The sequence below is a fragment of the Rutidosis leptorrhynchoides genome, chromosome 5 (assembly GCF_046630445.1).
Source record: "Rutidosis leptorrhynchoides isolate AG116_Rl617_1_P2 chromosome 5, CSIRO_AGI_Rlap_v1, whole genome shotgun sequence".
NCBI classification, from domain to species: Eukaryota; Viridiplantae; Streptophyta; class Magnoliopsida; order Asterales; family Asteraceae; genus Rutidosis; species Rutidosis leptorrhynchoides.
The window spans coordinates 230,779,044-230,807,021 of record NC_092337.1 but is presented as its reverse complement, the minus strand read 5'-3'; positions in this window follow the sequence as shown (position 1 = coordinate 230,807,021).

Genomic DNA, 27,978 nt, shown 5'->3' with positions numbered 1-27,978 from the left:
GTACCCTGCAATACATAATTTACATATGCATATATAATACTAAAATCCCATAAATTACGGAGGAATCTACGGAATATGTTAGGCAAAGTATACAATAACAGATATGCTAAGATATGAATTAGCAGATATGCTAAGATATGAATTTTGTCTATACACTATTCATGCAATCCAGGCAGTAAGATATGTCTAGATTAAGAATGATAAGCAAGTGATTCCCTAAGAATGATAAGCAGGAAATTTTCGACACGAAATGATAAGCAAAACTTTTGACATGCAGACACGGTCGAAGTCGAGACTCTCTAATGCAACTAAAAAACTGTCAGTTAGACACACTAATGCAAGACCTGGTTTTCTAAGACTACCACTCTGATACCAACTGTAGTGACCCGTCCTAATCCATCCGGACGAATACATTACATTTGGTTACATCGCGAGGTACTTGACCTCTATATGATACATTTTACAAACATTGCATTCGTTTTTAAAAGACAAACTTTCGTTACATCAAAAGTTGACGACATGCATACCATTTCCTAATATATCCAACTATGAATGACTTGATAATAATCTTGATGAACTCAATGACTCTAATGCAACGTCTTTTGAAATATGTCATGAATGACTCCAAGTAATATCTCTAAAATGAGCAAATGCACAGCGGAAGATTTCTTTCATACCTGAGAATAAACATGCTTTCAAGTGTCAACCAAAAGGTTGGTGAGTTCATAGGTTTATCATAAAACAATAAAATTCATCATTTTGATAGACCACAAGATTTAAATCCTGCATGGTACAAATGGGCCCGAATCCTATACCCACCTATAATGTACATGCGATATATTTTAAATGCAGTACACCTTTCTCGTGTACGAAATCATCTTTCATAAATCTTAGTAACCGTACACATATTCCATGCACAAAAATAACATACACATAACATGTGTATAAAATCATTCTCTCAATACATAACATTCATTTTTCATTTCTTTCATAGCTTGGCTTGGTAACCGACCTTAACATATAATGCGCATAATAATATCCCCAAAACAGAACATCTCGTCTGTATAATAATCATATAAACTTCGAAGTACTAAACACCACGCCCACTAGCCCTTCCGTCTAGTGAACATTCTGGGCGGGGGTGTTAAACCCGGTAGCTACCTTTAGGATTCGCGTGAATTAGGGCCATACCTGATTCTAATTCTTAGGTTGCCAAGCAATAATAATCAGGGAAAAATATTCACAACAATTAGTGGCAATTCTCAAGTCCACATAATTCAATAATAATCCACAGAACTTCTGTCTGCATAATAATTCATTCGAGGAATTTTTTGCTTGTGTCTATCTCGTCAAACATTTATAAAAGCATTTCATCTATTTGTAGTTCAAAAATATATTTCAAAAGCATTTAATAAAGCAGTTGTAAAAACAGCGCATGTATTCTCAGTCCCAAAAATATAAAGAGTAAAAGGGAGCAAATGAACTCACCATACTGTATTTTGTAGTAAAAATACATATGACGTCATTTAACAAGTGTAGGGTTGGCCTCAGATTCACGAACCTATATCATTTGTATATTCATTAATACATATAATCGTAATCGAATAAATATATATTTTTATTAGTGATGTAATTTATATATTTAATAAATTATAAGTTTCATTATTTATATACTCTCATTATATATATAATTATTAATATAGAGTTAAGTTAAATATATTTTTATATAGGGATTACTTGTTTATAATTAATAATTATGATAATACTAATATTAGTAATAATATTGATACTCTATAACAATGATGAAAGTGATAATGATAATGTTAATAATGATATTAATAATGATAATCATAATAATTATAATAATGATACTTGAGTTATATACATATATTTATATTTTTATCTTTTTCACTTATAACTTAATTAAAATTTTCAGTCATTTTTAATATAGTATTCGTTTTCATAAAACTATCTTTTACTATACTTATTTTTATTTCGTACAATAGATTTAGTCATACTTATGTTAAATTTACTTTCCTATAGTCACAAAGATATATCCCTAATACTTCAATATTTAATTCATAATCATAATCATAGTTAGAATAATAATGTTTAAGGATAATACTAATAATTCTAATAATAATAACAATAATAATCATAATAATAACAGCAATAATAATAATAATAATAATAATAATAATAATAATAATAATAATAGTAATAATAATAATAATAATAGTAATAATAATAATAATAATAATAATAATAATAATAATAATAATAATAATAATAATAATAATAATAATAATAATAATAATAATAATAATAATAATAATAATAATAATAATAATAATAATAATAATAATAAAACTTTTGGTGTTGAAAACTACCTCTTAAAGTTTAAAAGGAAATAACTCGCCAGAGCCGGGACTCGATGAAATGTCCCGTTCTTATTGATTAAAAACGTTCCATATTAATTGATTTCGTTGCGAGGTTTTGACCTCTATATGAGACGTTTTTCAAAGACTGCATTCATTTTTAAACAAACCATAACCTTTATTTCATCAATAAAGGTTTAAAAAGCTTTACGTAGATTATCAAATAATGATAATCTAAAATATCCTGTTTACACACGACCATTACATAATGGTTTACAATACAAATATGTTACAACAAAATAAGTTTCTTGAATGCAGTTTTTACACAATATCATACAAGCATGGACTCCAAATCTTGTCCTTATTTAAGTATGCGACAGCGGAAGCTCTTAATAATCACCTGAGAATAAACATGCTTAAAACGTCAACAAAAATGTTGGTGAGTTATAGGTTTAACCTATATATATCAAATCGTAACAATAGACCACAAGATTTCATATTTCAATACACATCCCATACATAGAGATAAAAATCATTCATATGGTGAACACCTGGTAACCGACAATAACAAGATGCATATATAAGAATATCCCCATCATTCCGGGACACCCTTCGGATATGATATAAATTTCGAAGTACTAAAGCATCCGGTACTTTGGATGGGGTTTGTTAGGCCCAATAGATCTATCTTTAGGATTCGCGTCAATTAGGGTGTCTGTTCCCTAATTCTTAGATTACCAGACTTAATAAAAAGGGGCATATTCGATTTCGATAATTCAACCATAGAATGTAGTTTCACGTACTTGTGTCTATTTTGTAAATTATTTATAAAACCTGCATGTATTCTCATCCCAAAAATATTAGATTTTAAAAGTGGGACTATAACTCACTTTCACAGATTTTTACTTCGTCGGGAAGTAAGACTTGGCCACTGGTTGATTCACGAACCTATAACAATATATACATATATATCAAAGTATGTTCAAAATATATTTACAACACTTTTAATATATTTTGATGTTTTAAGTTTATTAAGTCAGCTGTCCTCGTTAGTAACCTACAACTAGTTGTCCACAGTTAGATGTACAGAAATAAATCGATAAATATTATCTTGAATCAATCCACGACCCAGTGTATACGTATCTCAGTATTGATCACAACTCAAACTATATATATTTTGGAATCAACCTCAACCCTGTATAGCTAACTCCAACATTCACATATAGAGTGTCTATGGTTGTTCCGAAATATATATAGATGTGTCGACATGATAGGTCGAAACATTGTATACGTGTCTATGGTATCTCAAGATTACATAATATATAATACAAGTTGATTAAGTTATGGTTGGAATAGATTTGTTACCAATTTTCACGTAGCTAAAATGAGAAAAATTATCCAATCTTGTTTTACCCATAACTTCTTCATTTTAAATCCGTTTTGAGTGAATCAAATTGCTATGGTTTCATATTGAACTCTATTTTATGAATCTAAACAAAAAAAATATAGGTTTATAGTCGGAAAAATAAGTTACAAGTCGTTTTTGTAAAGGTAGTCATTTCAGTCGAAAGAACGACGTCTAGATGACCATTTTAGAAAACATACTTCCACTTTGAGTTTAACCATAATTTTTGGATATAGTTTCATGTTCATAATAAAAATCATTTTCTCAGAATAACAACTTTTAAATCAAAGTTTATCATAGTTTTTAATTAACTAACCCAAAACAGCCCGCGGTGTTACTACGACGGCGTAAATCCGGTTTTACGGTGTTTTTCGTGTTTCCAGGTTTTAAATCATTAAGTTAGCATATCATATAGATATAGAACATGTGTTTAGTTGATTTTAAAAGTCAAGTTAGAAGGATTAACTTTTGTTTGCGAACAAGTTTAGAATTAACTAAACTATGTTCTAGTGATTACAAGTTTAAACCTTCGAATAAGATAGCTTTATATGTATAAATCGAATGATGTTATGAACATCATTACTACCTTAAGTTCCTTGGATGAACCTACTGGAAAAGAGAAAAATGGATCTAGCTTCAATGGATCCTTGGATGGCTCAAAGTTCTTGAAGCAAAATCATGACACGAAAACAAGTTCAAGTAAGATCATCACTTGAAATAAGATTGTTAGAGTTATAGAAATTGAACCAAAGTTTGAATATGATTATTACCTTGTATTAGAATGATAACCTACTGTAAGAAACAAAGATTTCTTGAGGTTGGATGATCACCTTACAAGATTGGAAGTGAGCTAGCAAACTTGAAAGTATTCTTGATTTTATGAAACTAGAACTTTTGGAATTTATGAAGAACACTTAGAACTTGAAGATAGAACTTGAGAGAGTTCAATTAGATGAAGAAAATTGAAGAATGAAAGTGTTTGTAGGTGTTTTTGGTCGTTGGTGTATGGATTAGATATAAAGGATATGTAATTTTGTTTTCATGTAAATAAGTCATGAATGATTACTCATATTTTTGTAATCTTATGAGATATTTCATGCTAGTTGCCAAATGATGGTTCCCACATGTGTTAGGTGACTCACATGGGCTGCTAAGAGCTGATCATTGGAGTGTATATACCAATAGTACATACATCTAAAAGCTGTGTATTGTACGAGTACGAATACGGGTGCATACGAGTAGAATTGTTGATGAAACTGAACGAGAATGTAATTGTAAGCATTTTTGTTAAGTAGAAGTATTTTGATAAGTGTATTGAAGTCTTTCAAAAGTGTATAAATACATATTAAAACACTACATGTATATACATTTTAACTGAGTCGTTAAGTCATCGTTAGTCGTTACATGTAAGTGTTGTTTTGAAACCTTTAGGTTAACGATCTTGTTAAATGTTGTTAACCCAATGTTTATAATATCAAAAGAGATTTTAAATTATTATATTATCATGATATTATGATGTACGAATATCTCTTAATATGATATATATACATTAAATGTCGTTACAACGATAAACGTTACATATATGTCTCGTTTAAAAATCATTAAGTTAGTAGTCTTGTTTTTACATATGTAGTTCATTGTTAATATAATTAATGATATGTTTACTTATCATAATATCATGTTAACTATATATATAACCATATATATGTCATCATATAGTTTTTTTTTTACAAGTTTTAACGTTCGTGAATCACCGGTCAACTTGGGTGGTCAATTGTCTATATGAAACCTATTTCAATTAATCAAGTCTTAATAAGTTTGATTGCTTAAAATGTTGGAAACATTTAATCATGTAAACATCAATCTCAATTAATATATATAAACATGGAAAAGTTCGGGTCACTACAGTACCTACCCGTTAAATAAATTTCGTCCCGAAATTTTAAGCTGTTGAAGGTGTTGACGAATCTTCTGGAAATAGATGCGGGTATTTCTTCTTCATCTGATCTTCACGCTCCCAGGTGAACTCGGGTCCTCTACGAGCATTCCATCGAACCTTAACAATTGGTATCTTGTTTTGCTTAAGTCTTTTAACCTCACGATCCATTATTTCGACGGGTTCTTCGATGAATTGGAGTTTTTCGTTGATTTGGATTTCATCTAACGGAATAGTGAGATCTTCTTTTGCAAAACATTTCTTCAAATTCGAGACGTGGAAAGTGTTATGTACAGCCGCGAGTTGTTGAGGTAACTCAAGTCGGTAAGCTACTGGTCCGACACGATCAATAATCTTGAATGGTCCAATATACCTTGGATTTAATTTCCCTCGTTTACCAAATCGAACAACGCCTTTCCAAGGTGAAACTTTAAGCATGACCATCTCTCCAATTTCAAATTCTATATCTTTTCTTTTAATGTCAGCGTAGCTCTTTTGTCGACTTTGGGCAGTTTTCAACCGTTGTTGAATTTGGATGATCTTCTCGGTAGTTTCTTGTATAATCTCCGGACCCGTAATCTGTCTATCCCCCACCTCACTCCAACAAATCGGAGACCTGCACTTTCTACCATAAAGTGCTTCAAACGGCGCCATCTCAATGCTTGAATGGTAGCTGTTGTTGTAGGAAAATTCTGCTAACGGTAGATGTCGATCCCAACTGTTTCCGAAATCAATAACACATGCTCGTAGCATGTCTTCAAGCGTTTGTATCGTCCTTTCGCTCTGCCCATCAGTTTGTGGATGATAGGCAGTACTCATGTCTAGACGAGTTCCTAATGCTTGCTGTAATGTCTGCCAGAATCTTGAAATAAATCTGCCATCCCTATCAGAGATAATAGAGATTGGTATTCCATGTCTGGAGACGACTTCCTTCAAATACAGTCGTGCTAACTTCTCCATCTTGTCATCTTCTCTTATTGGTAGGAAGTGTGCTGATTTGGTGAGACGATCAACTATTACCCAAATAGTATCAAAACCACTTGCAGTCCTTGGCAATTTAGTGATGAAATCCATGGTAATGTTTTCCCATTTCCATTCCGGGATTTCGGGTTGTTGAAGTAGACCTGATGGTTTCTGATGCTCAGCTTTGACCTTAGAACACGTCAAACATTCTCCTACGTATTTAGCAACATCGGCTTTCATACCCGGCCACCAAAAATGTTTCTTGAGATCCTTGTACATCTTCCCCGTTCCAGGATGTATTGAGTATCTGGTTTTATGAGCTTCTCTAAGTACCATTTCTCTCATATCTCCAAATTTTGGTACCCAAATCCTTTCAGCCCTATACCGGGTTCCGTCTTCCCGAATATTAAGATGCTTCTCCGATCCTTTGGGTATTTCATCCTTTAAATTTCCCTCTTTTAAAACTCCTTGTTGCGCCTCCTTTATTTGAGTAGTAATGTTATTATGAATCATTATATTCATAGATTTTACTCGAATGGGTTCTCTATCCTTCCTGCTCAAGGCATCGGCTACCACATTTGCCTTCCCCGGGTGGTAACGAATCTCAAAATCGTAATCATTCAATAATTCAATCCACCTACGCTGCCTCATATTCAGTTGTTTCTGATTAAATATGTGTTGAAGACTTTTGTGGTCGGTATATATAATACTTTTGACCCCATATAAGTAGTGCCTCCAAGTCTTTAATGCAAAAACAACCGCGCCTAATTCCAAATCATGCGTCGTATAATTTTGTTCGTGAATCTTCAATTGTCTAGACGCATAAGCAATCACCTTCGTTAGTTGCATTAATACACAACCGAGACCTTGCTTTGATGCGTCACAATAAATCACAAAATCATCATTCCCTTCAGGCAATGACAATATAGGTGCCGTAGTTAGCTTTTTCTTCAATAACTGAAACGCTTTCTCTTGTTCATCATTCCATTCAAATTTCTTCCCTTTATGCGTTAATGCAGTCAAGGGTTTTGCTATTCTGGAAAAGTCTTGGATGAACCTTCTGTAGTAACCAGCTAGTCCTAAAAACTGGCGTATGTGTTTCGGAGTTTTCGGGGTTTCCCACTTTTCAACAGTTTCTATCTTTGCCGGATCCACCTTAATACCTTCTTTGTTCACTATGTGACCGAGGAATTGAACTTCTTCCAACCAAAATGCACACTTTGAAAACTTAGCGTACAATTCTTCCTTCCTCAATACTTCTAACACCTTTCTCAAATATTCACCGTGTTCTTGGTCATTCTTTGAGTAAATAAGTATGTCATCAATGAAAACAATGACAAACTTGTCAAGGTATGGTCCACACACTCGGTTCATAAGGTCCATGAACACAGCTGGTGCATTAGTTAAACCAAACGGCATGACCATAAACTCGTAATGACCGTAACGTGTTCTGAAAGCAGTCTTTGGAATATCATCTTATTTCACCCGCATTTGATGATACCCGGAACGTAAGTCAATCTTTGAATAAACAGACGAGCCTTGTAGTTGATCAAATAAGTCGTCGATTCTCGGTAGTGGGTAGCGGTTCTTGATGGTAAGTTTGTTCAACTCTCGGTAGTCGATACACAACCTGAATGTACCATCTTTCTTCTTGACAAACAAAACAGGAGCTCCCCACGGTGATGTGCTTGGTCGAATGAAACCACGCTCTAAAAGTTCTTGTAATTGGCTTTGCAGTTCTTTCATCTCGCTGGGTGCGAGTCTGTAAGGAGCACGAGCTATTGGTGCAGCTCCTGGTACAAGATCTATTTGAAATTCAACGGATCGATGTGGGGGTAATCCCGGTAATTCTTTCGGAAATACATCGGGAAATTCTTTTGCAATGGGAACATCATTGATGCTCTTTTCTTCAGTTTGTACTTTCTCGACGTGTGCTAGAACAGCATAGCAACCTTTTCTTATTAGTTTTTGTGCCTTCAAATTACTAATAAGATGTAGCTTCGTGTTGCCCTTTTCTCCGTACACCATTAAGGGTTTTCCTTTTTCTCGTACAATGCGAATTGCATTTTTGTAACAAACGATCTCCGCTTTCACTTCTTTCAACCAGTCCATACCGATTATCACATCAAAACTCCCTAACTCTACTGGTATCAAATCAATCTTAAATGTTTCGCTAACCAGTTTAATTTCTCGATTCCGACATATATTATCTGCTGAAATTAATTTACCATTTGCTAATTCGAGTAAAAATTTACTATCCAAAGGCGTCAATGGACAACTTAATTTAGCACAAAAATCTCTACTCATATAGCTTCTATCCGCACCCGAATCAAATAAAACGTAAGCAGATTTATTGTCAATAAGAAACGTACCCGTAACAAGCTCCGGGTCTTCCTGTGCCTCTACCGCATTAATATTGAAAACTCTTCCACGGCCTTGTCCATTCGTGTTCTCCTGGTTCGGGCAATTTCTAATAATGTGGCCTGGTTTTCCACATTTATAACAAACTACATTGGCATAACTTGCTCCGACACTACTTGCTCCGCCATTACTCGTTCCGACACCATTTGTTCCTTTCGTTCTATTAACCCCTGGTCCGTAGACCTCACACTTCGCCGCGCTATGACCATTTCTTTTACACTTGTTGCAAAATTTGGTGCAGAACCCCGAGTGATTCTTTTCACACCTTTGGCATAGTTGCTTCTGATTGTTGTTGTTGTTGCGGTTATTATTGTTGTTGGGATGATTGTTGTAGTTGCTGTTGTTGTTGTTGTTGTTGTTGTTGTTGTTGGGCCGTTTGTTGTAGTTGCGATTGATGTTGCGATTGTTGGGATAATTGTTGCGATTATTGTTGTAATTGCTGTTGTTGTTGTATTGGTGATTCTTATCACCGTTTTCCTCCCACTTTCTTTTGACTTGCTTCACATTGGCCTCTTCAGCAGTCTGTTCTTTAATTCTTTCTTCAATCTGGTTCACTAGTTTGTGAGCCATTCTACATGCCTGTTGTATGGAGGCGGGCTCGTGTGAACTTATATCTTCTTGGATTCTTTCCGGTAATCCTTTCACAAACGCGTCGATCTTCTCTTCCTCATCTTCGAATGCTCCCGGACACAATAGGCACAATTCTGTGAATCGTCTTTCGTACGTGGTAATATCAAATCCTTGGGTTCGTAACCCTCTATGTTCTGTCTTGAGCTTATTGACCTCGGTTCTGGGACGGTACTTCTCGTTCATCAAGTGCTTGAATGCTGACCACGGTAGTGCGTACGCATCATCTTGTCCCACTTGCTCTAGATAGGTATTCCACCATGTTAACGCAGAACTTGTGAAGGTATGCGTAGCGTACTTCACTTTGTCCTCTTCAGTACACTTACTTATGGCAAACACCGATTCAACCTTCTCGGTCCACCGTTTCAATCCGATCGGTCCTTCGGTTCCATCAAATTCCAAAGGTTTGCAGGCAGTGAATTCTTTGTAGGTGCATCCTACACGATTTCCTGTACTGCTAGATCCAAGGTTATTGTTGGTATGTAGCGCAGCCTGTACTGCGGCTATGTTTGAAGCTAGAAAAGTACGGAATTCCTCTTCATTCATATTCACGGTGTGTCGAGTAGTCGGTGCCATTTCCTTCAAAATAGTTAAATGGAACAAGTTAATCATACAGAATATTAAGAGTAGTTAATAGTATTTCGTAGCATAATATGAACTCATTTATAAAAGCTTTTTCTTCATATTAGCGTTTTATAAGTTTAAATTCGGGTAGTACCTACCCGTTAAGTTCATACTTAGTAGCTAATATACAATTCAACTACTACAATTCTATATGAAAAACTGATTATAATAATATTTCGCGTTCAAACTTTTATACAATATTTTACAAACTTACAATACCGCTTATTTTACATAAAGCATGAAATATAGCACACAATAACTTTGATACAAGATAGTTGTGAAGACAATTCTAGCTAGTACACAAGTCGTTCAGCAAAGGCAATAAAGACACGTAATTCATACGTCCAGAAACAAGTCATGCATTCTGGTTTTACTAGGACTACTTCCCATCCTTGGTCTTGTGCAACATAACCGTTATGGCCGTTGATAAGACAGCGTGTTGTAACGTCATCAAAGGGACGAGGGTTACGTAATGTCCAACAGTCCCGTAATAATCTAAAAACCTCATTTCTTACCCCAATTACCGACTCCGTCACTTGTGGAAACGTTTTGTTTAATAGTTGTAGCCCGATGTTCTTGTTCTCACTTTGGTGAGAAGCGAACATTACTAATCCGTAAGCATAACATGCTTCTTTATGTTGCATGTTAGCCGCTTTTTCTAAATCACGAAGTCCAATATTCGGATATATTGAGTCAAAATAATTTCTTAACCCGTTGCGTAAAATAGCATTTGGGTTCCCCGCAATATATGCGTCAAAGTAAACACATCGTAACTTATGGGTTTCCCAATGTGATATCCCCCATCTTTCAAACGAAAGTCTCTTATAAACCAAGACATTCTTGGAACGTTCTTCGAATGTCTTACAAACTGATCTCGCCTTAAATAGTTGTGCCGAAGAATTCTGGCCGACTCTAGACAAGATTTCATCAATCATGTCTCCGGGTAGGTCTCTTAAAATATTGGGTTGTCTATCCATTTTGTGTTTTTAAACTGTAAAATAGACAAGAGTTAGATTCATAAAAAAAATACTTATTAATACAAGCAATTTTTACATATATCATAAAGCATAAGAACACTATATTCCATATATTACACCACACGAATACAACTATCTTATTCCGACTTGCTCGTTTCTTCTTCTTCGGTTTTGGTTCGTTTTGCCAAGTTTCTAGGGATATATGATGTTCCCCTAATACGAGCCGTCGTTGTCCACATTGGTTTAGAAAAACCTGGTGGTTTAGAGGTTCCCGGGTCATTGTTACAACTTAAGGACTTCGGGGGTTGACGATACATATAAAGTTCATCGGGGTTGGAATTAGATTTCTCTATTTTTATGCCCTTTCCCTTATTATTTTCTTTTGCCTTTTTAAATTCAGTTGGGGTAATTTCTATAACATCATCGGAATTCTCGTCGGAATCCGATTCATCGGAGAATTGGTAATCCTCCCAATATTTTGCTTCCTTGGCGGAAACACCATTGACCATAATTAACTTTGGTCGGTTGGTTGAGGATTTTCTTTTACTTAACCGTTTTATTATTTCCCCCACCGGTTCTATTTCTTCATCCGGTTCCGATTCTTCTTCCGGTTCCGACTCTTCTTCCGGTTCCGACTCTTCTTCCGGTTCCTCTTCGGGAACTTGTGAATCAGTCCAAAAATAATTCCAATTTACATTTGACTCTTCATTATTATTAGGTGAGTTAATGGGACTTGTTCTAGAGGTAGACATCTATCACATAATATCAAACACGTTAAGAGATTAATATATCACATAATATTCATATGTTAAAAATATATAGTTTCCAACAAAAATGTTAAGCAATCATTTTTAAAGAAAACACGGTCGAAGTCCAGACTCACTAATGCATCCTAACAAACTCGATAAGACACACTAATGCAAATTTTCTGGTTCTCTAAGACCAACGCTCGGATACCAACTGAAATGTCCCGTTCTTATTGATTAAAAACGTTCCATATTAATTGATTTCGTTGCGAGGTTTTGACCTCTATATGAGACTTTTTTCAAAGACTGCATTCATTTTTAAACAAACCATAACCTTTATTTCATCAATAAAGGTTTAAAAAGCTTTACGTAGATTATCAAATAATGATAATCTAAAATATCCTGTTTACACACGACCATTACATAATGGTTTACAATACAAATATGTTACAACAAAATAAGTTTCTTGAATGCAGTTTTTACACAATATCATACAAGCATGGACTCCAAATCTTGTCCTTATTTAAGTATGCGATAGCGGAAGCTCTTAATAATCACCTGAGAATAAACATGCTTAAAACGTCAACAAAAATGTTGGTGAGTTATAGGTTTAACCTATATATATCAAATCGTAACAATAGACCACAAGATTTCATATTTCAATACACATCCCATACATAGAGATAAAAATCATTCATATGGTGAACACCTGGTAACCGACAATAACAAGATGCATATATAAGAATATCCCCATCATTCCGGGACACCCTTCGGATATGATATAAATTTCGAAGTACTAAAGCATCCGGTACTTTGGATGGGGTTTGTTAGGCCCAATAGATCTATCTTTAGGATTCGCGTCAATTAGGGTGTCTGTTCCCTAATTCTTAGATTACCAGACTTAATAAAAATGGACATATTCGATTCCGATAATTCAACCATAGAATGTAGTTTCACGTACTTGTGTCTATTTTGTAAATCATTTATAAAACCTGCATGTATTCTCATCCCAAAAATATTAGATTTGAAAAGTGGGACTATAACTCACTTTCACAGATTTTTACTTCGTCGGGAAGTAAGACTTGGCCACTGGTTGATTCACGAACCTATAACAATATATACATATATATCAAAGTATGTTCAAAATATATTTACAACACTTTTAATATATTTTGATGTTTTAAGTTTATTAAGTCAGCTGTCCTCGTTAGTAACCTACAACTAGTTGTCCACAGTTAGATGTACAGAAATAAATCGATAAATATTATCTTGAATCAATCCACGACCCAGTGTATACGTATCTCAGTATTGATCACAACTCAAACTATATATATTTTGGAATCAACCTCAACCCTGTATAGCTAACTCCAACATTCACATATAGAGTGTCTATGGTTGTTCCGAAATATATATAGATGTGTCGACATGATAGGTCGAAACATTGTATACGTGTCTATGGTATCTCAAGATTACATAATATATAATACAAGTTGATTAAGTTATGGTTGGAATAGATTTGTTACCAATTTTCACGTAGCTAAAATGAGAAAAATTATCCAATCTTGTTTTACCCATAACTTCTTCATTTTAAATCCGTTTTGAGTGAATCAAATTGCTATGGTTTCATATTGAACTCTATTTTATGAATCTAAACAAAAAAAATATAGGTTTATAGTCGGAAAAATAAGTTACAAGTCGTTTTTGTAAAGGTAGTCATTTCAGTCGAAAGAACGACGTCTAGATGACCATTTTAGAAAACATACTTCCACTTTGAGTTTAACCATAATTTTTGGATATAGTTTCATGTTCATAATAAAAATCATTTTCTCAGAATAACAACTTTTAAATCAAAGTTTATCATAGTTTTTAATTAACTAACCCAAAACAGCCCGCGGTGTTACTACGACGGCGTAAATCCGGTTTTACGGTGTTTTTCGTGTTTCCAGGTTTTAAATCATTAAGTTAGCATATCATATAGATATAGAACATGTGTTTAGTTGATTTTAAAAGTCAAGTTAGAAGGATTAACTTTTGTTTGCGAACAAGTTTAGAATTAACTAAACTATGTTCTAGTGATTACAAGTTTAAACCTTCGAATAAGATAGCTTTATATGTATAAATCGAATGATGTTATGAACATCATTACTACCTTAAGTTCCTTGGATGAACCTACTGGAAAAGAGAAAAATGGATCTAGCTTCAATGGATCCTTGGATGGCTCAAAGTTCTTGAAGCAAAATCATGACACGAAAACAAGTTCAAGTAAGATCATCACTTGAAATAAGATTGTTAGAGTTATAGAAATTGAACCAAAGTTTGAATATGATTATTACCTTGTATTAGAATGATAACCTACTGTAAGAAACAAAGATTTCTTGAGGTTGGATGATCACCTTACAAGATTGGAAGTGAGCTAGCAAACTTGAAAGTATTCTTGATTTTATGAAACTAGAACTTTTGGAATTTATGAAGAACACTTAGAACTTGAAGATAGAACTTGAGAGAGTTCAATTAGATGAAGAAAATTGAAGAATGAAAGTGTTTGTAGGTGTTTTTGGTCGTTGGTGTATGGATTAGATATAAAGGATATGTAATTTTGTTTTCATGTAAATAAGTCATGAATGATTACTCATATTTTTGTAATCTTATGAGATATTTCATGCTAGTTGCCAAATGATGGTTCCCACATGTGTTAGGTGACTCACATGGGCTGCTAAGAGCTGATCATTGTAGTGTATATACCAATAGTACATACATCTAAAAGCTGTGTATTGTACGAGTACGAATACGGGTGCATACGAGTAGAATTGTTGATGAAACTGAACGAGAATGTAATTGTAAGCATTTTTGTTAAGTAGAAGTATTTTGATAAGTGTATTGAAGTCTTTCAAAAGTGTATAAATACATATTAAAACACTACATGTATATACATTTTAACTGAGTCGTTAAGTCATCGTTAGTCGTTACATGTAAGTGTTGTTTTGAAACCTTTAGGTTAACGATCTTGTTAAATGTTGTTAACCCAATGTTTATAATATCAAAAGAGATTTTAAATTATTATATTATCATGATATTATGATGTACGAATATCTCTTAATATGATATATATACATTAAATGTCGTTACAACGATAAACGTTACATATATGTCTCGTTTAAAAATCATTAAGTTAGTAGTCTTGTTTTTACATATGTAGTTCATTGTTAATATAATTAATGATATGTTTACTTATCATAATATCATGTTAACTATATATATAACCATATATATGTCATCATATAGTTTTTTTTTTACAAGTTTTAACGTTCGTGAATCACCGGTCAACTTGGGTGGTCAATTGTCTATATGAAACCTATTTCAATTAATCAAGTCTTAATAAGTTTGATTGCTTAACATGTTGGAAACATTTAATCATGTAAACATCAATCTCAATTAATATATATAAACATGGAAAAGTTCGGGTCACTACACTCGAACCCGCGACCTCTCGCTCCCCGACCAAGCGCTCAACCGTTGATCTGTCATCTGTTTTTCTGAACTAATGGATACCCAATTATATATAACTTCTTTTTCTTTCTTCTTTTTCTAAAATGAAAACCCATACCTATTCATCATCCCTTCTTCCTCTCGTCATCAACATCGAGCTTCATTTTAATTAGATGGCACATCATATTCATCATTAATATTATACATCATTGAATCATCATCGTAGCGTTATCACATCATCCATCATCATATTCATCTATCGATACTTCTATCTCCTTAACGACACTATCTTAACTGATCATCATTTTCGTGACATCATAATCATTATCATTCATGTACCATCAACTATATCTTACTGTATTATCTCCAACTTTCATCATCTATACATTGTTCCTCGTTTTCCTCATGCATCTTCATCATTTAGTTACTGTAGCAGAATAGAAGAGGACAGGAGGGATTCAATCATAAAACGGAAGGTGATAGTAGCGGTATATGGCATGAATAGAAGTAGTAGTGAGGAGTATGCAGGTGGTAGTGAGATAGTTACCGAAACAGAAACAAAATGATTTGAGCTGTAGCAGTGACAAGAAGACTTTGAACTCCGATTTTGTTGGATATGAAACAAAAATAATAGCAGCTATAGCTGCACCCTTCGATTGAACAAGAACAAATGGAAACACACTGCAATTTGGATGTTATCGAGGTGAGTTGAGGGCGGCTAATGGTAGTTTACAGCAGAAATATATGAGAGAGAGGGAGAAAGAGAGAAGGGTGATGATGGTAGTCGGCAATGATGCAGGTGGTTCGAGGGGTGGTGAGATGGTGGTGATCGGTGGTCGTGTACGAGGAAGATGATGGTAGTAGAGGTGTTGCTAAGCTTATGTGATATATGTGTGTAACACATATATATAGATATATATATATCTATTCTATAAAGTTAATATATTTAATGATAATAATAATAATAATAATAATAATAATAATATATTTATAATAATATCAATCAATGGTTATCATGTGAATTGAAATAATGCAGTAAAGTCACTACTAATAATAACATCAATAATTTAAAATGTGTGGTTAGTCAAGGTTGATTGAATTATATATACATCTATATTCCTATATATATATATATATATATATATATATATATATATTTATATATATATATATATATATATATATATATATAAGTAATAGATTGTGGATTTACTTGGTGATTGAACATATATCAAAAAGTGGACGTGATTATAGTCAACACTAGTACAAGAGTAAGTAGGAGAAAAAGGTTGATTGAATTAGGAATAGATGCAGTAGGTTTAATGATTTGAAAGATGCATATATGTATATTACCATTTAGTTAAGTGGGGAACAAACATAGTAATAGAATTGACAATTATCTAGATTTTAAAATGGTTAATAGGAAGTCTACAAAATTGATTTGGGTAAGTGTAAATGTGAAATATGTAAATTATATATATATATATATATATATATATATATATATATATATATATATATATATATATATATATATATATAGTCTGTATGAGTTAGACCAAAAATAGTGGCACAAATATGTTAATTAAACTGTACGAATAGTAATCTAAGTTTTCATTTGCATTCAATATGATAAAGTAACTATCAGGGAAAATAAATGTGCGGATTTGCATTGAAATAAAATAGTGACTTGTAACAGCATAGCAGCCTTTCACTATCTGTGGACATAATATTTAAGGTTATATTTTGTACTCCGTTGTTAACTAGTGTCGAATAAAAGTTCTCCGAAAAATCCCAAATTTTTACAGTAATTATATTTAATTATCTCAGTCATTAATTTAATAAATAAAAATTACATCAACTGTCCCTCTCATTTATGGGTAAAATATAAAAAGTGTTCAAATTCAACAATTAGCTCCTAAATATATTTTTAATAAGCCTAAAATTTATATAGCTCGTTTTCAGATTACCATTTATTTTAAAATCACATAAGTTCTTTTATAACTTGTTTAATATTTATCGAAACATCAAATGAGTATCACAATCCTTTAAATATTTATTTTTGATATACTTTATTTATAGATATATTTTAAATAATAATTATTATAATATCCTATTTTTATTTTATTAATTTTTAAAAACAACAATATATAATACTTCAAATTATATTTCAAATTATTTACAATTAATTGTTCGTGGATCGTCAGGAATGGTCAAATTTATAAATGAATCTATATACTTACTTCAAAATTCTGATAATTAACTTTACAGACTCTGCTTATCACGTCGAAACCATATAAAGATTAAGTTTAAATTTGGTCGAAAATTTCTGGGTCGTCACATATATATTTTGGAAAATTGCAATAATTCAATTTTTATTGGGACCGATGGGATTAATAGATAGAGATAAATCTTGATTCTTTTATTGTTATATAAACCACACACAAGTTGTAATTGGTACTCGATATGATATCTTCATTTTTTTCTCTCTCCTCTATTTAATATACACGCATACATATATATGTGTGTTACGTCATATTATTTTTATTATAAAATTTTAAATTTTAAGATACGAATAAACTATACTACAACAAGATGATGCTCGGGTGATCTTTCAGTACAGGTTTTTAAATGGGTTAAAGCTAAGGAATTTATGAGTTATAGCTATGGAGGTTATTGGTATGGTTTATGAGTATTGTTCGTGAGGTCAAACTAGTGTTTATCATCTCCGTTGCGTCTACGTACTTTCCTGCAATATTAAATCTCAATATTGATACGTGAGCACTCATAACTTAACTTTTATATATTAATAGTGTATCCCTGACTAGTGCTCGAGTATATAGGAATAGACATGCTTGTACATTTAATATTGTCATTAAGTAGTTGACGACAGATTATGAACTAGTTACATATGCGGCTGAGATAAGGTATATGATATGCATGTCATTGGAAAGCTAGCGAAAAATCGAGAACTTTTCATTTAGATATCGAATGATTTCGATTAACGGATTAGAAGTTATAGTCAATTGAATTTTTGTATTATTATTAAAAATGATTATTATTATCGTCGTTATAATTTAATTATTATTAGTATTATCATTATTATTATTATCATTATCATTATTAATAAAAGGTATTATCATTAAAAATCATTATTTTTATTATTATTACTATCGTTATTATCGTTAAAGTTATAATTAGTATTATTATTATTATCATTAAAATAGTTATTAGTATTTTCATTAATATTACCATAATATTTATTATTATTAGTATTATTATAATTAAAACTAATATTAGTAACACCTAATTATTATTATTACCATTATTATCATAAATATGAACGCGATATAAAAGACGATTAAAAACTATTAAACGAATCGATTAGGAAATAATGAGTATCTGTATCATGATGAAATAAAAAAATATTGTAAGTTATTGATTTAGATAAAAATATCGTTTCCATTATTTTATCATTATTATTATCAAAAGTATTATTAATATTAAAACTATCATTTTTACAAAAATTATTATTTATAGGAATATCATTGTTAATATAATTATTATTATCATTTTAGTATTATTATTAATAAAAACTATCATTTTATCATAATATCATTTTTAGTAAATATAAATATTGTTGTTATTATTGTTGAATAATAATAATTATTATTACAAAATAATACAACTTTTATTTCTATTGTTATTATCGATATTATTTTATAAATATGTGATACAAAGATATTTAATATGTGTAATATAATTACATTAATAATACCTATCATATTATTTTTATGATATTAAATGAACTTTACAAATTCTATTATTTAAGATATATAAAAGTATATTTTTATTATATAAATTTTAAATATAAATTTTTTTATTAATAAATGAATTATATTATTTACTCTAATAATTTTGTTAAAAATATTTAAAAATATAAAATGACTATATTTAAATTATATAATAATCATGTCTAAATTGTGGAAATCATTTTGAGTCAAATTGACTTTTGTTGACTTTTACATATTAGACTTGAGCATTAAGATTGTGGTACACTACGGTTGAACCTAAATTGTTAGACAAATATTGACCAACATATAAATATATATAATTAATATAGGTTTGTGAATCCAAGGCCAACCTTGCACGTGGCCAATGACGTCATATGTATTTTTACTACGAATTACAGTATGGTGAGTTTCATTTTCTCCATTTTTAAATGCTTTTGCAATATATATTTTTGGGACTGAGAATACATGCGCTGCTTTTATAAATGTTTTACGGAATAGACACAAGTAATCGAAACTACATTCTATGGTTGGATTATCGAAATCGAATATCACCCTTTTAGCTTGGTAACCTAAGAATTAGGGAACAGACACCGTAATTGACACGAATCCTAAAGGTAGATCTACGGGCACTAACACCCCCCATACTGGAAAATGGTATGCTTTAGTACTTCGAGTTTATATTATACAGATGGATTTCTGTTTTGGGGATATTCTATATGCATGATGTTAATGTCAGTTACCAGGTGTTCAATCCATATGAATGATTTTTTAAACACTTGCGAGTGTATGATTATTGAATAAAGAAAATCTTGTGGTCTATTAAAATTATGGAAATGATCGATTATGATAAACTAATGAACTCACCAACCTTTTGGTTGACACTTTAAAGCATGTTTATTCTCAGGATTGAAAGAAATATTCCGCTGTGCTTTTGCTCAATTTAAAGATATTACTTGGAGTCATTAATGGCATATTTCAAAAGACGTTGCATTCAAGTCGTTAAGTTTGATAGAGATTATTATTAAGTAAATGACAGATTAGGTCATTTATAGGTTGAATATTATTAAATGGTATGCATGCCTGTCAACTTTCAAAGTAATGAAAGTTGGTCTTTAAAAATGAATGCAATGTTTGTAAAATGCATCATATATAGGTCAAATACCTCGCAATGTATCCATATGTATTTGTATTCGTCCTTATTAATTAAGACGGGTCGCTTCACTTACAACAAATCCGATTGCATATTTGGAATCCTCTCTTCATCCTCAACAACTTGATACCAATTTCATCTCGTTTGGGTAACTTTCTAAAAACTCTAGATTTCTTAAATTCGTTTTATAGACTTGAAATGGTGTTAATTAGTGTCTACGGCTCATTGTGATGCCGTGTATGTAATTTGTATGCTCGATCTTGTTATTTTGAGTAACTAGCTTGAATATGAAAAACGACTTAGTTTAATCTTTGATTTTAGTTGATTAAATGTTAAAGTTCATGTGTTAATTGTGTTACTAGCTTCATATGCTTTGATTTGGTACGTTGGATGACATGAAAACCTTACATTAACATGATTATTGATTTTGTGATTCTTGGCTAGGGTTTGATAGATCTTAAAATGAACTTTTGATGCATTAAATACTTTGCAATGTTATTTGTAAGTGTTTAGTTGTATTGTATGCATATTTATCTACGAAACGGCATATTGTATGTGTAAATTGGGTTCCCGAATCATGAAATGCGTTTTACGAACTTGAAACTTGAATAATAAACTTTTAACGATAATTCGACGGGGTTTTTGTTGTTGTAAATGATTAACTTGATTGATGATATGTGTTTAGTTGTAAATTACCTTTCCAACGATATAAGATACCTGTTTTGAGTGTTTGCGGTTCGTAAGTTGTGTTTGAAATGGGTTTGGTTCGAGACTTGTCAAATTGCAGCAACAGCAATCTGTAATACATTTGGACACCATCCCAACCCCTTGGACGCCGTCCAGCTCTTCAATACTGGATGCTGTCCAGCCATTCTGGATGCCGTCCAGATGGTCTGTCAAGGGCTGTCCAGTTTTGCCATTTTTTTGTTTAATTCCAACTATGCTACGCACCTCCGATTAACTTGTAACTTGTGCTAACATGTTCATATATGATTATAAAACTCAGAAAAATTTTCCGAGACCTGACCCGAACGTGTTGACTTTTTTGTTGACTTTGACCCGACCAAAGTTAACTTTTAGTCAAACTTGACCAAATACTTATACAATCGTTCTAACATGCTTTTATACTTATATCTTGCATGAAACTTGACAACGTGATTCACATGCTATTTAATCGAGTCGTAACGAGCCATAGGACTAATTGAACACATTTCGCCCGACCTTGTGTCGCAACCCGTAATTGATACAACTTATTTGTTTAGGTCAAGGCTAAGCAACTTTCGTTTGCACAACATTTAATTTCAAGTATTTTGGCATGCAACTACGGTGAGATCATAGTCCCACCCTTTTCAATAACTTTTATACTTTTAAATCGTGGGCTGAGAAACATGTACTTTGTATACATTTTATACGGTTTATACTCTTATACTTTGTACACAAATACGAAAGCAAAGATACGTACGAGTTAGAACAAAAATCCTCAAGTTCAATTATCATTAGTTACACTTGTAGGGTGTAAGCGAGAACTTATGTTATATGGCCATACGGGTTTGACGAACCCTCATTCAGATGAATGAAACGTATTTTCGGGATATAGTGGAGGTTCTAACACTATTATGCAGAGGTAAGATTCAGTTAAGCTTTGGTAATTGGGTGCTCGTGATACAAACAACATCTTTTGAGATGTATACGCTTTGATACTAAATCTTGTGGTTCAAAAACATACTTTACAAATACACCTATGATTTCACCAACGTTTTTCGTTAACAGTTTTCTATATGTTTCTCAGGTTCATACTTGGCTATTTGATACATGCTTCCGCATACACTCATACTTGCATGGGGTCAAGCATACATGCATACACTTTGATTACTTGCTTGAGGTCAAGCATACATGCGCACACTTTGATTACTTACTTGGGGTCAAGCATACATACATACATACATACGCTATTGATAGCATTCGAGATTTACAACTTATATTATGTCGCAAATTATTTCATTTATACTTTATACTTTTGTAAACTTAAACTTGTTGTTCAACCGTTTGGTAACTAAACTTTGCAAGTCATACACGTTTCAAATGAATGCGACATAATTTTGGTCAAACGCATCTCATTTATGGACTATGACCACGCAACGGGACCTAAGTTAACGGCGCCGTCAATGACGATTTTGTCGGGTCGTTACAGATTTGACCCAAAACCCTAAGGCAGCAATAACTTCTACCTAGATCACTAGCATAGAACAAATTTAGATCCATAAACCTAATGTAAAAGCACAGTGGACCCAATAGATAGCAGCAGTAGTAATAATGACCCAAACTCCAGAAGTAGGGGTAAAATAGACCCAAACGATACCAACAACAATCATACATATAAAAATTATAGACTAATTGCATAGAATACAAAATGTTTAGCACAAAATATAACCTTAGTACTGCTTAATTACATAAAAATAACAGAATATAATATGCTAATTTAATCACAAAAGTACACTACAAATTAAAGTAGCATCATAACCACTGATCTTCATTACATGATGTTGGTCAAGATTCAAATCATAATATTCAAAGGTTAATCACTTTGTTTTGATGATGACACAAAAGAACTAAGTAGTTAATCATATGTATGACGACATGAGTTCATGAGCCTAAACTATTTCTAGCAAAAGACCAATACATAAGTAATTATCTTGGTAAAAAGCTACACGACTGAACTACGGTCAACCGTGAAACCAGTCGTGTGTGTCCTGTACCAACGAGTTCAAGTTTTTCTAAAATGGTAAATCTACGGCTGACTTCACGGACGACCGCAGCCCGATCGGAGTTTTCTCTGTTACCAATTTTGACCAAATAAAGTTTAACTAGTTCTCGACATCTATAATTTACAATATCTTTTTAAACATGCTTATAATAGTTTCCCTCCTTGATCTCAAAAGAATTTTGAACCAAAAGATGTTAATTTTTACTAATCACACCTAATGACATCTTAATGACATTTTAAGCTTGTTTTAGGCTAAAACACTCAAGTGTCATATCTCTTTATCCTAATGCATAGTGTCATTTAAACATACTAATAATGGTCATTAAAGTCCCAATTAAAGAGTTGCTCTCCCATTAGTTCTATGTATCATTATTTATATGAGAATGTAATTAGTTCAAGTCTAGTCAAGTTGTAACAAGAATCATTATATTCAAACTAGATTCAAACTAGTTCATTTAAGTTGTAACAATGTTCTAAAGGGCAAGATACTCCCATAAGCAAAATGACAAGTAATTAAGAAAGGTTGATGAAGCTTTTGGAAGATAATGGTTTGTCAAAAGACAAAAATTTGCAATTACCTCTTTTGGTAATGAATGACAAATGGTCAAAGATTGAATACTTTCTTCTTTAATGGACATGTCAACTTCCAAGCTTATGTCCAAAACATAAAGGGTAATGAGGATAATTTCAGAAGTAATTGGCCTTTAGTTGCAGCAATTCAACAAGGGAAAATGACAATTTTCAAAGGACAAAAACGGCCATAAGAATCAGATGTCAGAGGTACACGGTCGAACCACGGTCGACCGTGCAGCGAGTCGTATAGCTTCCAGGCAGATTTTTTTTTCCTATAAAAGCCAAGCCTTGAAGCATTTGAAGACTCACATCTTGCACTCATATTTTCTCATACTTACTGATTCATTCTTATAATTAAATTGTAATCTTTTGGAGTAATTCAAGCAAGAGCACTTGTAAGCTTAAAGTTGTAAGTTTACTTGTAAACTGTCTTCTTAAAGGGATCTAGAGGATAGTTATATTTTCACTAGGATAGTTCATTAGGATCTTGTGGTAAGAGCTATAGGTGATTGTGAAGTCTTCAAGGGACGTAAGAGTTCATGAGTTGCGGCTTATCGAAGTACTAGTGTTGTATCCGGACACTCCACCGAGTTTGGAGTATCATAGTGAAGAAAAATCTCAATTCATAGAATTAAGGAGTGGATTAAGGAAGATTAGTTAACATCTTCCCGAACCACTATAAATCATTGTGTTTGTTTTCTCTTCCCTTATCTTTTTGATTACAAGTTTTACATATATTTATATGTTAGTATTATTAGAGAACAAACATTTCAAATCACACTATATCAAGTTCAAGTTCAAAAAAACGCAAAGAAAATTTTGAAAAATCAACTAAGTAACTATTCACCCCCCTCTAGTTACTTACATTTGGTATCAGAGCGGTTACTCTAAACGTTTTGTCAAAAATTACTAATTCAGAATTAAAACTAATTTTTGCAAATCTTAGAGTTTATGATCATGGAACAAAAATTTGAGAACTTGAACTATAATGAAGGATGCTCCATGCAAAGGCCTCCACTTCTTGAAAGTGAAGGATTTTGTTATTGGAAGTAACGATTTGAAATGTATGTCCATTCCAAAGATATAGATTATTAAATGTGATTATGTTCCATTTAAGTTTGGTGATGATAAGAAAACTAAAATATATATACCCGAGGAAGAATGGACTAAGGAACATAAGGTGGAAGTAGGAAAAAACTATGAAGCTAAGATGACCATTTTTAATGCATTACCTAGGAAAGAATATGAGAGAGTTTTTATGATGGGAGTGCTAAGGAAATTTGGGATATTATCATGATTACTCATCATGGAAACCCGCAAGTTATAGAAAGTAAGGTAGAATTGCTTATAACTAAATATGAACAATTTGCTATTGAAGATTATGAAAAAATTGATAGTGCCTACAGTAGATTTAACAATATTTGTTCAAGTTTGAAAGCTCTAGGTACGATCTACACGGATAAGCAATATGTTCGAAAATTCTTAAGGGCTCTACCATCAAGATGGAGACCAAAGGTGATGGCAATTGACGAATCAAAGAATGCGGAAAAGTTAACACTATATGAACTCATTGTGAGACGACCCGTCCTAATCCATAAGGACGAATACATTTACATATGGATGCATCGCGAGGTTCTGACCTCTAAATGATACATTTTACAAACATTGCATTCGTTTTTAAAAGACAACCTTTCATTACATCGAAAGTTGAAATACATGCATACAATTTTGTAATATATCCAAACTATAAATGCCTTAATAGTAATCTTGTTGAACTCAACGACTCGAATGCAACGTCTTTTGAAATATGCCATGAATGACTCCAAGTAATATCTCTAAAATGAGCAAATGCACAGCAGAAGATTTATTTAATACCTGAGAATAAACATGCTTTCAAGTGTCAACCAAAAGGTTAGTGAGTTCATAAGTTTATCATAAAACAATAAAATTCAGTAATTTTGATAGACCACAAGATTTCAATTTTATAATCAACATACAGGATTAACACATCTGTATACAAATCCATTCATGCGAATAACACCTGGTAACCGACATTAACAATAATGCATATAGGATATCCCCAAATATACAGGATTAACACATCTGTATACGTACAGGATTAACACATCTGTACAAAAATTGAAGTACTAAAGCATCCAAACTCTCAGGATGGTGGTCGTTAGTGCCCATAGATCTATCTTTAGGATTCGTGTCAATTAGGGGCCAGTTCCCTAATTCTCAGGTTACCAAGCTATAAGGGGGTGATATCCGGTATCATAATTCAGTCGTAGAATGTTTTTAAGTACTCGTGTCTATTTCGTCAAACATTTATAAAAGCGGCGCATGTATTCACAGTCCCAAAAATATATATTGCAAAAATATTTAAAAAGGGAGCAAATGAAACTCACGCATATAAATATTATAAAACAGTTATTAAAACTTTACATGAATTCACAGTCCAAAAATGTAATGAGTAAAAAAAACAAATGAACTCACAATACTGTATTTCGTAGTAAAAATACATATGACGTAATTGAACAAGTGTAGGGTTGGCCTCCGATTCACGAACCTATATTAAGTGTGTATATATATATATATATATATATATATATATATATATATATATATATATATATATATATATATATATATATATATATATATATATATTTATATAATGGTCAATATCTAACAACCCTTCCTAATCCATCTGGACGAATACATTACAATTGGTTACATCGCGAGGTACTTCACCTCTATATGATACATTTTACAAACATTGCATTTGTTTTTAAAAGACAAACTTTCATTTCATTGAAAGTAGACAGGCATGCATACCATTTCGTAATATATCCAACTATAAATGACTTAACAATAATCTTGATGAACTCAATGAATCGAATGCAACGTCTTTTGAAATATGTCATGAATGACTCCAAGTAATATCTCTAAAATGAGCAAATGCACAGCGGAAGATTTCTTTCATACCTGATAATAAACATTCTTTAAAGTGTCAACCAAAAGGTTGGTGAGTTCATTAGTTTATCATAATCGATCATTTTCATCATTTTAATAGACCATAAGATTTTCATTTCCATTTCTCATAAAATATAAGTCCCATGCATAGAGACAAAAATCATTCATATGGATTGAACACCTGGTAACCGACCTTAACAAGATGCATATAGAATATCCCCTATCATTCCGGGACTCCCTTCGGACATGATAAATTCGAAGTACTAAAGCATCCGGTACTTTGGATGGGGCTTGTTGGGCCCAATATATCTATCTTTAGGATTCGCGTCAATTAGGGTGTCTGTTCCCTAATTCTTAGATTACCAGAGTAAAAAGGGGCATATTCGGTTTAATAATCCATCCATAGAATGTAGTTTCATTTACTTGTGTCTATTTCGTAAAACAGTTATAAAATCAGTGCATGTATTCTCAGTCCCAAAAAATAAATATTGCAAAAGCATTTAAAAAGGGAGCAAATGAAACTCACAATACTGTATTTTGTAGTAAAAATATATATGACTGCATTGAACAAGTGCAGGGTTGGCCTCGGATTCACGAACCTATATCAAGTATATATATTAACACATTATAATATAAATCAATTAAATTTATATATTTTGTTATATATTAAGATCAATGTTCTTATATATATTCTTATTAATACTTATAATACATTATGATACTTATTTGATATTCTAGTTAATGTTATATCAATAATATTAGTTAAAATATAATTTTATGTAATACTATTATACTTTATATATATATATATATATATATATATATATATATATATATATATATATATATATATATATATATATATATATATATATATATATATATATACATCTTCAGTTTTTGTAATATGAATAATTGTATATATATATATATATATATATATATATATATATATATATATATATATATATATATATATATATATATATACATCTTCAGTTTTTTTAATATGAATAATTGTAGTGTTTACTAGATTAAGAATAATAATAATAATGATAGTGATAATAGTAATTTTAATAATAAAAAAATAGTTTTACTAATAATGATAAAGTAAAGATGATAGTTCTAATAATAAAAATGATAATTTTTGTAAAAGTG